Consider the following 12,954-nt stretch of genomic DNA (forward strand, 5'->3'; position numbering starts at 1 on the left):
AACGAATCACTATTGAGTATCTTTTTCATGTTAGCATGAAAGCATGAATAAGAGGGTACAGGAATAAATGAAAGAGATAAGATTACTGATGATTCACCAAGCTTGATATCACCCAGATACAGAAAGAAACAGAAACAGGAAAATAGGTAATGTGTCTGGAGGAGTGAATGTGAGGAGAAAGGATGAGATTAGAGAGGTAAATAGAGCTAAATTTAGGTATTTCTAGTTCAGTGCTGAGGGATCCCTCCCCCAAACCTTGGGGATGAAATGAGATTAAAGCCATACCTACCATGCATCCTATGGGCCCTGTGTAGCCTGTAGGGCCCTGGATGAGCTAGAGACTTGAGTCTGGCTTCCTTTGATCTCAGGAGCCTCCATTTTACTCTAGGATGCCATATAAATATTACCATTTTCTATGTGAATTGTGTCAAAAGATCTGAGAAGCATCAAATAGGCTTTTTGACCAATTTAACGAATACAGATATTATTCTCACTGTAGTGTAAAGCCAAAGAAAAGTTGCAACCAGTGGAATAAAATAATCTGATTGATGTTTTCAAAAGGTCTCACTTTCTGCTTTTAGAGAAGAGTTAAAAAAAATGGAAGTTGAGAGACCAATTAGGACATTTTGAAGTAGTCTATTCCGGGGTTTCTCAAAATGTGGTCTGAGTGCCAGTAGCATCAGCGAGCATCTAGTGAGAACTTCTTAGAAATGAAAATTTTCAACTCCATCTCCTCCCCCAGACTTACGTTAATCTATGGTTTATAAGACCTCAGGTAATTCTGATGCTCAAAACTTAGAAAATTTTGAAAACTACTATTCTAATCTAGGAATGATGGCTTGGGTGAAATGGGTAATTATAAAGATGTGGAGAATTAAATAGATTTGGTAGCTTTTTTTTGAAATGAGGCCAGCAATACTGCTATATCAAAATGTGACCCATAACACTGCTCTCATTCCAATAGATACTATTAAATAAGTTTTAACAGAAAAAGTCAAAATGATCTGGCATGACTTTACATAATATGCATGTTTATATATATAGTATATATTTGCACATGTATGTTTAGAATATTTACCTAATACATATTCATAGGTATGTACACAAATGCATACCTTTCGTTTGTTTGTTTGAGGGTAATCTATTGGAGTACAGACCCAAACTAAGCACTTACTCAGCAGGAATGACTCCACTGGGGAGAGGTGGACAGAGATTGAGGCAAACACCAACATTCTCTTGCATGGTGACCTCTACTATGCTTGACAGTACCTAATTTGTGGCTTCATTTGAGTACTAATAGAAGCATACTATTTCAAAGAACTCCTTGGGAAGAGATCTGATGGTACCTACCTGATGAAGAATACAAATTAAATTATTTGATTTTCATAACAAAACTTAAAATTTGATGCTTACCTATAACTCCTATTTCTTTTTAAACAAATAGTTATGCGAAGTGCATGTCTATAGTGACCTGAGCTTCAAATTAGGGACTACATGTCTCATAAAAAGTGACAAATTAATGGCCAGTTAGAAAATGCCTCAAAATTACTAAGAAAGTGAGGTAACAGTCCACTTGCCGAATGGTAGAGAGGGCATTCTGGTTATGAGAGATGTGGACAGGGACTTGAAGAAATCTGGATTGAATAGGCTTAAGGAAGACATGGTTCACAGGGAGAACAGTGGTGAAAAGTGGGGAGGTGAGTATATACCCAGTGTGTTCACACAGAGCACACAAAGTGTTCTAGACCGAACCACTGTGTTTCATTGTGGAGTGAAAGCAACAAGATTAGACTATTAGTCTAGAAATACAGTTTCAAAGAAAGTGCTAGGTTAAGGAGATGTTCTGGGAAGCTTTTAAAATGGTTTCAGTGGGGATTTTCATAATAAAGCTTATACTGAGTATATCATTTGACAGTGACATTCAGGATTGATTGAAATAGAAACACTGAAGAGTGTTTTTGGAGACACCTGGAATAATCCATGTGTGTTATGATTGCAGTGAAATAGAAAACACAGGACAGATCCAGGTTGATTGCAGTTCAGTAGAAAGAGCCTCACACTAGGAAACAGCAAACTCCTGGAGGACTTGTCTCGGTCTTTTTTATACACTTCACCTACACCAGCTTTATTTACGTGCATAAAAAGGGTAAATAATTAATATATGGATTTTCATCATGGAATTAACAAAAATTATTTGCGTAATCATAAGCATTGGTATTTCTGGGACATGTCAATGAAGACTACATAATTCTTACATGCTGTGACATAAATGGCAAAGATATTTCCTATTTATGAGGTAAGAAAAGCTATTTTAATATGTAGACAATTCTGTTTTTTTTCAAATGTTTATTTTATTTTGAGGAAGAGAAAGAGCATGAGGGGAGTAGAAACAGAAAGAGAGAGAGAGAGAGATAGAGAGAGAGAGAGAGAGAAAGCATGTACATGCAGGGAGGGGCTGAGAGAGAGAGAGAATCCAAAGCAGGTTCATGCTTTCAGCATAAAGCCCAACATGGGGCTCAAACTCATGAATCATGAGCTGAAATCAAGAGTTAGAAAGAAGCTTAACTGACTGAGCCACCCACTGCCTCATGGCAATTCTGTTTTTTAATGAAAACTGAGTCTTTATGGAGACTGTGGATTTGGGAAGATATTTCCATAAAAGGACAAATCTTACTTCAACCAGCTTTGGTTTATGAGATTTTTAAAGAAAAGAAGCATACCAATAGCACCTAATTTACATTGTAGTTATGGTCACCTCTAAGTACTGTGTATGTCTAGAATGATAGCAAATTTTTGTTTTGTATTGCCTATCTTATTGTACTTTTCAGAACTTTTACTTTGTTACCCACACACACATCAGAAGATTCTCAGAATCTTCAAGATATGGGGCAAATATAAAGACAAGAAGAAAAAACAAATTAACAAAAAAAGACTACATTCATTGTATACATACATTTGTGTACACACAAAAGATGTCAGAAACCATTAATAAACACATTTACAATTAATCACATGAGTACTTATCAATATTTAGTTACTACGTGCAAGGTACTATTCTGGTGTAAAAGATACAACAGAAAACACCTGAGAGAAATCCCTGTCCTCATGGAGTTTAAATGCTTGTATATTAGAATTAAAAAAAAAAAAAAAAAGCTCCACTAGCACAAACTCTTGATTTGGAAAATTCTTTTTCATTAAGTGCATGTCTAGCTACATTACTAAGTGACTGAATGGTTCATTTAATACCTGACCTGTCAAATCCAGAAGATAAAAATTATGTTTTTGTGCAAAATGTTCAAACGTATTCCTGAAACAAACGGTGTGTGATAAAAAAAAAAAAAGCTCATTTGCAGAATGTTGCTAATTGTGTCTCTTATACTTTTGCTTCATTCAGTGTGAATTACAGTGATTAAAAAATGACTATATATTTTAGAGAAGAAAAAATTTACACCTGGATGTTATAAAAGTTAATGGCTTTCTTTTCGTAATGTTTTATCATCGGCTCCAATGGGTTAAGATAACTTTCATGGTGGAATTGTGAATAATTAAACATTCACATGTGAGGCAAAGTGCAAGATATTAGAATCCTATTTAAAGGATACTTCAACTGTCAGATATTATAAAGCATGTTGAGGAAAGAGAAAAAATACTGATTAACAATCTGAAATATTATCATAGTAGTCACTGAATGCTTTTTTCTCTTTGCTAAGTGTCTCTGAAAAGATTGAGCCAGTCCTTTCTCTTCCTTCACTGGATAGTTAGAAAATGGATCTTGGTTGACACATTTCCTTACTGCCAAAAATAGGTATTATTTTATGAAAGTGCTTTCTAAAATTGTTCTTCAATAGCCATGTTTCAGCCAGTTGGATTATGAATGTTACGGACTACATGTTTATGTCCCTTCCAAAATTCTTATTTTGAAACTCTAACCTTCAATTAGATGGTAATGGGAGGTGGGGCTTATTGGAAGAGATTAGGTCATGAAAGTGGGGCTCCCAAGATGGAATTAGTGTCTTTACAAAGAGAAGAAGAATACTAAGTCCCTCTCTGCCATGTGAAGACACAAGGAGAAGATGTCCATCGATAAACCAGGAACAGGACCTTCATTAAGAACTTGACAATGCTGGCACCTTGATCTTAGATTTCCCAGCCTCCCGAACTGTGAGAAATAAATTCCTTTTGTTAAGGCAGCCTGAGCTACGAAAAGGGGCCCATGCATCCTCTTCAGGTGCCGTGTGTTGGCTGCTAAAATCTCACTTCTCCTTTCTTCATTCAGATACTTGCCCTTGGCCAAATGACAGGCTGAGAGTTCCCTGGGAAGCTGGGAGCTCTCCCCCAACCATCATCATTTTCTAGTACAATACACAAAAGGTTGGCCTCCTTGCTTCAATGTAGGATAAATTTTGTGACACAATTTAGGCAGCAGAGCTTCTTGAAGGTGGAATCAGTCAGAAGCAAGTCTCCAGCTGAAGGGCATATTTTGATTAGCTTTTCTGCTCCTTCTCTCCTGCATCCTTCTTACCTCTCTCCTGGGAGCACTCCCCTGAAGAAATTGCTGGAGCAAGAATTGCTATCTCACACTCTGCTTCTATGGAACCCAACTGAACACACATATAGACACAGAATTAAGTTGAGTAAATTCTGCCACTGCTAGGCCTTTACTGTCTCTTTAAATCGGCAAACCCACCTGACCCCTGACCCACCTCAAACAAAAGGCAATTCCTGGGGTCCCTGCGTGACTCAGTCAGTTAAGCATGAACTTTGGCTCAGATCATGATGTCTCTGTTCCTGAGTTTAAGCCCTGCATCACGCTTTCTGCTGTCAGCCCTCTTCCGATCCTCTGTCCCCTCCCTTCTCTCTCTGCTTTCCCCAGCCCCCAGCTTATGAACACCTCCTCTTTCTCTCTCTCTCAAAAATAAATTAACTTTTTTTAAAGGGCAGTGCCTAAGTGTTTCTTATTCCCTTGATTTCCAGTTTGTTCCTGAGTCACTTGTTCAATCTTTTTTACTTGGACCTTCGGTGCAGACTACAAAGTTGCCTTCCGTATCCTTTCTGGTCCCTTAAGCCCGTTACATTTTCCTTCTGGAACATTGAACTCTATTGCAGCATTCAGCTGCCTCAGCACTGCCAGGCTTTGTGTTTTCCTTAATGTTCTGCTGAGGGTGCACCTGTCCCACAACGCTGCTTTAACTTCCTGGGGGAATGTCAGGTGGGGAAGGAGGGGATAGAGGTCACAATTGTCTTGTCTTGTTTTGGTAAAGTGTAAGGAAAGAAAAAAAAAGGGGGGACCAGATCTTTCATTACCATTTCCAGGATAGGTGACAAAATAATGTAAATAAGCCGAAGAGAAAATACAGTAGTACTTTAAGGCTAGGAAGCAGTAGGGACCCCTCTGAGAATTTGTCCCCGAAACCCTGCACTTGGAACATTAAGCCAAGGATCAAGGAAGATAAAACCTGCAGGAGCTCTGGGAGGGGTGAAAACCACAGTCATCAGCAGAACGCTGCGCTTCCAGGCAGGATGCTTTGTAGGTGACGGAACTGGTGTTCGTGATCCCCTGCTGTTAATCTCCCTATAGCCTAATAATTAAGATTTTTTTTTTATTACTTGGGGAAATTTGAGAACAAAGATAACAGTATTATCTTTTCCAGTTAACCAGATAAAAAGCCCTTAAAAGTGCTAACTGAATACAATGAATCAAGTACCAACATTTTATATGTCTATCCATATTCATATTGTCTATATCTTTTTTAATGTTTTTTTATTTATTTTTGAGAGACAAAGAGACACAGCGTGAGCAGGGGAGGGGCGGAGAGAGAGGGAGATACAGAATCCGAAAACAGGCTCCAGGCTCTGAGCTGTCAGCACAGAGCCCGACGCGGGGCTCGAGCCCACGAACCGTGAGATCATGACCTGAGCAGAAGCCAGACGCTTAACCGACTGAGTCACTCAGGCGCCCCCATATCTGTCTATATCTTGTCTGTTAGCAAGTCATATAACAAGATTTTGTTTCTTCTTTAAATGTGGGAGGAAGGAGGCTTGGGGGATGTACTTGTGGAGGAGGCTGATCATATTATCATGTTATAATAATAATAGTAAGTAGTAGCTGATAATTATGATGTATTTATTGTGCCAGAGATTCTTTTAGGCATTTTGCATATCATATCTTATTGACTCCAAATGACAAAAACTATGAATTAAGAGTTACTAAATTTTATATTTAGGAACAAGACAAAGGAAGCACTGAGAGATTAAGTTTATACAGCTATTCAGAGGTAAGGCCCGAGGTGCTGGGTGGCTCAGTCAGTTATGCATGCAACTCTTGGTTTCTGCTCAGGTTATGATCTCGTGGTTCCATGGGTTCACCCTGCATAGGGATCAGCACTGTCAGTGCTTGGGATTTTTGTCTCCCTCTCTTTCTGCCCCTCCCCTACTTGTTTTGTCTCTGTTTCAGTCAAAATAAATAAATAAACTTAAAAAAAAAAAGAGGTAAATCCAGGGATGGAACCTGAGAGACTGACCAGATTATGTAGCAAACACTAGCTAGCTGGCCTGAGCATCATTTTTCTATTCCTCTAGATAAGAGAAATTTTAGTTGAACTATGAGTGGCCACAGTACTAGGATCTGGCTTATGGAAGTGCTGTGTACAGCTCCAGAGTTGTGGGATGAGAGGGAAGGAGCACATACAATTCATGTTTTCAGCCCACTTCCCATTGTCTGGAATGTGGATAGATAATTGAGCTGAAATACTTGACTTGAACAACAAGGTAGAAACAGCCAATAGGATGGCAGAGTAGTGAAATAAAAGAAACCCAGTTCCCTACAAATTGTAAAGCTATATTACCAGCCCTGGATTCTCCAGACTTTTAGGTGGAAGAAACACAAACTTCTATTTTGCTTGAGTCATATATTTTTAGGACTCTTGTTTAAGCTAACTTACACAGTATTTATTAATTCAGAGAAGCAGCATTCTATATTGAAGAAGCATTGGTTAGGCCATCAGGAGACCAGAAAGCTGAAAAATTGTGCTTAGGCAAAAAGTATGATTGTAGACAAATTATGGAATTCTGAGTAAAATGAGTGAGAATACACATAATGTGAGACCCCTTCTAATTGCGAAATGCTATAAAAACAATCTAAAGAGATTAATAAGATATATAATATCATTTAATCAGTTTGGGAGACATTAATATATAAACAGGACATTTATATCTAGATAAGTATGAGAGTAATGTCTTTAAAAATTGCTTAAACAATTTATTCTGTTTCTACAAATCTGATATATGAATAGTTTCAAATTTCTTTATATAACTACCAATGAATTAAATATACTATATAAAGATTGTCACTCACATGATGAAGTATCTTCTTGAAAAGCTCTTAATTTTAAATTTGTTTTTGTGAAAATGGAAAAAGAATTTGTTACTTATTCGGAATACTTTTAATAGGTATCTGTCCATATCTTGTGTACTAATAATCCAGACAACAAGATTTTGCCCGTGTCCTAAACCTTACATAATGCTTTTTATATTGAAACATTGACCTGATTATTTTTAAGGTTTCAAATACTTTTTGATCCAGTGTGAAAACCCATCAGAGTGCAAACCCCAGGAGGGCAGGGCCCAACCTTGTCTCAGTCACTGCTTTATTCTCTGCATGCATCAACAAACCTGGAATGTTGTAGAACGTCTATAGGTATTTTTTGAATGAATGGATGAATGAAATTAACTACTCCTCTGATAGGTGACTAACATCAACTGCAGGTGAAATCCACCCGCTGTTAAAGTTCTTGGGAAGATGATCCTAAAATATAACACAACAATCCCCAACTTGCAATAGTTCAGCTTATGGTTTTTTGACTTTATGATGGCCTGAAAGAGATGCACATTCAGTAGAAACCGTGCTTGGAATTCGAGTTTTGCCCTTTTCCCAGGCTGGTAACATACCCTGTGGTGTAATGCTGGGCAGTCACAATGAGCCGAGCACCCAGAAAAACCATGTGATCACAAGGGCAAGCAACCAAAACACAAGCATTCTCTCACTTTCCATACAGTATTCAATAAATTACATGTGATATTCAACTATTTATTATAAAATGAGCATTGGGTTAGATAATTTTCCTCAACTAGAGGCTAACATAAGTGTTCTGAGCACATTTAAGGTAGGCTAGGCTGAGGTATGATATTCTATAGGTTTTGTAAATTAAAATGCATTTTTCACTTACAGTTATTTCCCACTTACAATAGGTTTATTGTGACCTAGCCCCACCACAAATCAAGGATGATCTGTACTCATCACATTAGAAAAGAGTCTCCATTTAGTCATACAAAACTTAATTTATTAAAAACTTTTATTTTGATGTATTTGTTTCTGTAGGTTTTTTTTTCCCCTGTAACTGTTATTCTTGGTACTCTTTTCTCAGTTCCTTTCACCATTTTGGTTTTATAATGTTTCCTTATTCTCAGAACATACAGGAATTCATGCTAAGTCCTAAATCTACTGCCCAATGTATCATGTTTTCTAAATTACTCTCTTCAGCCATTAATTTCATATCTATGTTGTATATTCCATATTTATATGTCAGCAATATGAAAAGACTGATTGAAAAAACAAAAAATATTATAATATGTGGCATATGTATTTTATTAGTGGAGAACTTTTTTCAAAATGAAAAAAAAGTTTTTAAAAGTTAGGCGAATGGTCAGGGTGACTCCTGTTTCCTGCAAATCAGCTCACAGGAGTAACTCTTTCAACAACTGTGAAGTAGTAAATGAAATATTGACTGAGTTACTTGTCATTTAATTTGCAATGATTTCAGTGCTTTTCAACTGCTAAGTAAGGCACATGATATAATTCAATTGTATCCTTTCTTGTAATTTGAAGAGGCAAGTCATAAGTTAACTGGACCAGAGGGCAGTTAATGAGAGTAATGAAAACTAGTTAGTGAGGGGTGCCTGAGTGGCTCAGTCAGTAGAGCGTCCAGCTTTGGCTCAGGTCATGGTCTCACAGTTCATGGGTTTGAGCCCTGTGTCGGATTCTGTGTCTTCCTCTCTCTGACCCTCCCCTGCTCACGCTTTCTCTCTCTCTCCCTCTCTCTCTCTCTCTCAAAAATAAATAAAACATTTAAAAATTAAAAAAAAAGAAAATTAGTGAATAAATATCATGGCATGGATCATCAGTTATTCATCATTTTCCTGCTTACCTTTCCCCCCCTACATTTTAGTTAAAATTCAGTATTAAATGTTTCACAAGTTTTTATTCCATTTTGGTTTATAGTTCTTATATAGACACTTTGTAATCATTACAGAATTGTGTACTTTACCACTAATGAGTCATGTTTAAGGAGTGGTCTATTTTAGTATTATTCCCTGGAAGCTTTGACAAATTCCTACTGTGCATATTATTTTCCCACCCAATTAAGAAAGGTTCATTTTGAGAAAAAATTTTGGGAATGCTAAACTTTAGACTAAAGCATTCATTTCTTTAATCAGACTTAATAAACTGCTACATAGAAGTTTTATATTTATATTATATTTATATTAACTTCATTTCTTTTTACAAAGCTGAATTTTACAACTTTATTAGAGTTGAACTGATTTCTGAGACAAATCTTTAATTTTGTTTTATTTCAATTCAAACTTTTTGAATTAGGAAGACAGGATGAGATTGATGGGCCTGGGAATTTTTAGATTACATCTAAATTTAGATTTAAATGTAAACAGATTTTCATCTATTCTATTTTAGATGTAAATCACCAGGCCTGGAACATGACTATAATGCTGAGGGGTTGCATAGAGAATAGGTGAAAGGGAATGATTTTATATCATCAAGGATAGATTATCAAGTGCATCAAATTCCAGCTTCTGATGGGCTATCATGTCACTTAGATTTATATGCACATGATCTATATTTTTCTTTATATTTCAATATTCATCCTCACGGTTGCTCAAGACAACCAAGAGTCATTCTTTCTCCCTTCTTTCTTCTTAGTGGCCATGTCCACTCAGTTGCTACATCTTGTTGTTTTTAACAACAAAATCTATTGGGGATAGTGCTTCCATTTAATTCTGTCTTCATGGCCACTGTTACAATCAAAGCCAGCATATTAATCTCCCCAGAACAATTTCAATAGCCTCTTAGTTGATCTCCCATATACCTTCTTCACTTTCTAAAATTCATTCTCCACCCAGTAACTATACTTTGATGTTGAAAACATAGATCATGTTAACCTGTTAAATATCACCAAAATTTTGCTATTATACAGAGAATAAAATCCAAATTTCTTACCAATGCATATGTCTCCCACAACTGTGCAACTGCCCCTATCCGTGCTCTGTGCCTACAAATGCTTTGGCCTTCTTTTGTTTTCTTAAATACAGAAGAGGTTTTTATGTGGTTGTTTGTTTTTAAATATCAGAAGCTCTATACAAGCTACTTAATTCGCTGTAATACTCTCCTCCAGACTTGATATGACTGACTCATAATTATTCGTTAAATCTATTTTAAAGTTTATTTCCTTAGGGAATTCTTCCAAGATGCCCACAGCCTAACAGGATCTTCCAATCATTTATCTTCTTATTTTTTCTTGATTGGTTGATACATTTATATCATTTTAAGTGTATTTGTTTCCCTTCAGAAAGCGTATCATTCAACCAACTTTTAGGAACCCTAAAGGCATGGAACATGTATATGTAGTTCATCCAGCGATTAATACAAATTTCTAAATGTAAATTTTTAAAATGATTGATTTTCCAAACTATATATCTTTTTTGAGGCTAAACCAGTATGACGAGTGTAAAAACTAGAAACTCTTTGAAATTCTTGGGGATTTACACATGCACATCTTTGACTATCTCCTTTATTTAATAAGTAATCGATAATTATACGTAAGCTCTGCTGAACTTCCCAAAATATTACCAGATGCCTTTTTAATCAAACAAAGCTAAATGTCTTAGAACTTACTGAAGTTATAAAGAACACCATAATGATAGTCTGAGCAGTGCCTTTAGAAGTGGAGAATCAAAATTGAATTTACAAAGTTTGGGTGTCTGGACTTAGTGGTTTAAGGTGAATTTTTCAAAGCAGGCAATTAATTGGGAATGGAAAATTTACGATAGAGTGATATAGCATTGGTGGGCAAAGAAAAGCAAATGTTTTAAAGAGACTATTTTAATAGTTAAATTGTTTGTGATAATTGAACTGTTTACCCAGGTGAGCAGAATGTTGTCTTTGATAAATCTGTAGGAATTGCCTAAAGCAAAGAATAAAGTTATTTTACAATCTTAGCTTTCATAGGCAAAACTTTCCTGATATAAGTAACAAGGTCATGTTGACACAGGTGGTTGAAATTACTAGTGCTATTAGCTATGTCATGTTTGGTGAGGGTGGTCACAGTTTTTCTACAGAATAAAGCTACTATACTACCAAAATTATTTTACTATATCTTCTGTAAGAAAGACAAAAAAAAAAAAAAGAAAAAGAAAAGAAAAGAAAAGAAGAAACAACAGTTCCAGAACATATTTGACTAACAGAAGTGTAGAATGAAACAGAGAGGATAGTTGATAAAATTGGCTTTCCAATCTAGGCCACTGTTTCTCAAAGGATGGGTTGAAAAATATTGCTTCTAACGTAAGCTTCTAGATATTATTAAGGTCCATCTTCAAATACTGTTGGAAAATACTGAATGGTATGCTATCATAAGTTAATCAAATTGTATAATATTAAGGAATTATATAATTACACTTGTTTTTACCTTCAAACACATGCATGTATAAAAATCTACAACCAGGAATATTTTAAATTGCATATCAGGATATTAATAATATTTTATAAAGATTCCTTGCTCTTTTGTGAAACAAATAGAATACCTCATTTTGAATAATTTTATCATTTTGTACCTTTATTTTTCTCTGAAATAAGGTTTGTATAAACTTGACTCTTCTTCATTACAGAATGAAATTCATATGACTGTGAATGAAATTTCAAATACCTTGTATTTTCAGGGAAATTTCAGTGCATACAGAGTTAATAAATAGTTATGCATATAAAAGTGGTCGAGTTTACATATCTTCATAACATTCACCATTGAACCAGTGTGACATATTCTGACTTTGCCTTCCGTAAGGAGTCTGCCTTGGGCAAGTTAACATACGATACTTCAGACTACACATGGGCAAAATGAATGACGTAGGGATGCTCTGAGAATAAAATAAAGTAGTAATCTGGTAGAGTGCTTGAAATAATGCTTTGCAAATTGTAAATGCAAAGCAAATGCTAACTGGTATTACCAAAAACATAGAAAAGTTTTAAAGTTTACTTTTTAACTTCTTTCCATTTTCTCCAATGAATTTTGATATTCATTATTTAAGCATATTGCATGAGTCAAAGTCTACAATATTTTAGAACATCATATTGTACATTATTTTTAAAATTTGACTCTGGGGGTAAAAATAGAGACAAAATTTTATTCTTATAATTCACCTGGATTGTCAGAGCTATGTAAATCTGAACAACTAATGAGAGTACTTCTGCTTCTATCCAACTGTTTTTGCCTTCAGAATGCATTCTTTTCTGAGTCACTGTTGCTGAGCACCATATGATGCCTAAAGAAAAGAGTTCTTATCAGTGGCAGCTGTCCTACTCCCACAGCCTTTTGAGTAAGTTGCTGAGGTCTAAACACCATCTATTATTGTATTCTGGTAACTGAAGATAGATGACCAAATTTGTCATCAGGCTGAAAGCATTATTAACTGGTGTTGTGCTCATGATTTCCAATGTGTCATTAAAAAGGAAAAAAAGCTACTTCCAGATAGTTGAGGGAAGGTGTGAGGGAAACTTGAAATGGAAGAGGCAGGTGCCATGTAAGAGATGAGGTGGTTTCCTTTGCCAGGGAACAGCTGTAGATCTAGGCAAGAAGGAAAAAAAAAGTGCATTTATGCCCTGGATGAAATTAA

This window comes from Suricata suricatta, chromosome 5 (genome assembly GCF_006229205.1).
Source record: "Suricata suricatta isolate VVHF042 chromosome 5, meerkat_22Aug2017_6uvM2_HiC, whole genome shotgun sequence".
Lineage (NCBI taxonomy): Eukaryota > Metazoa > Chordata > Mammalia > Carnivora > Herpestidae > Suricata > Suricata suricatta.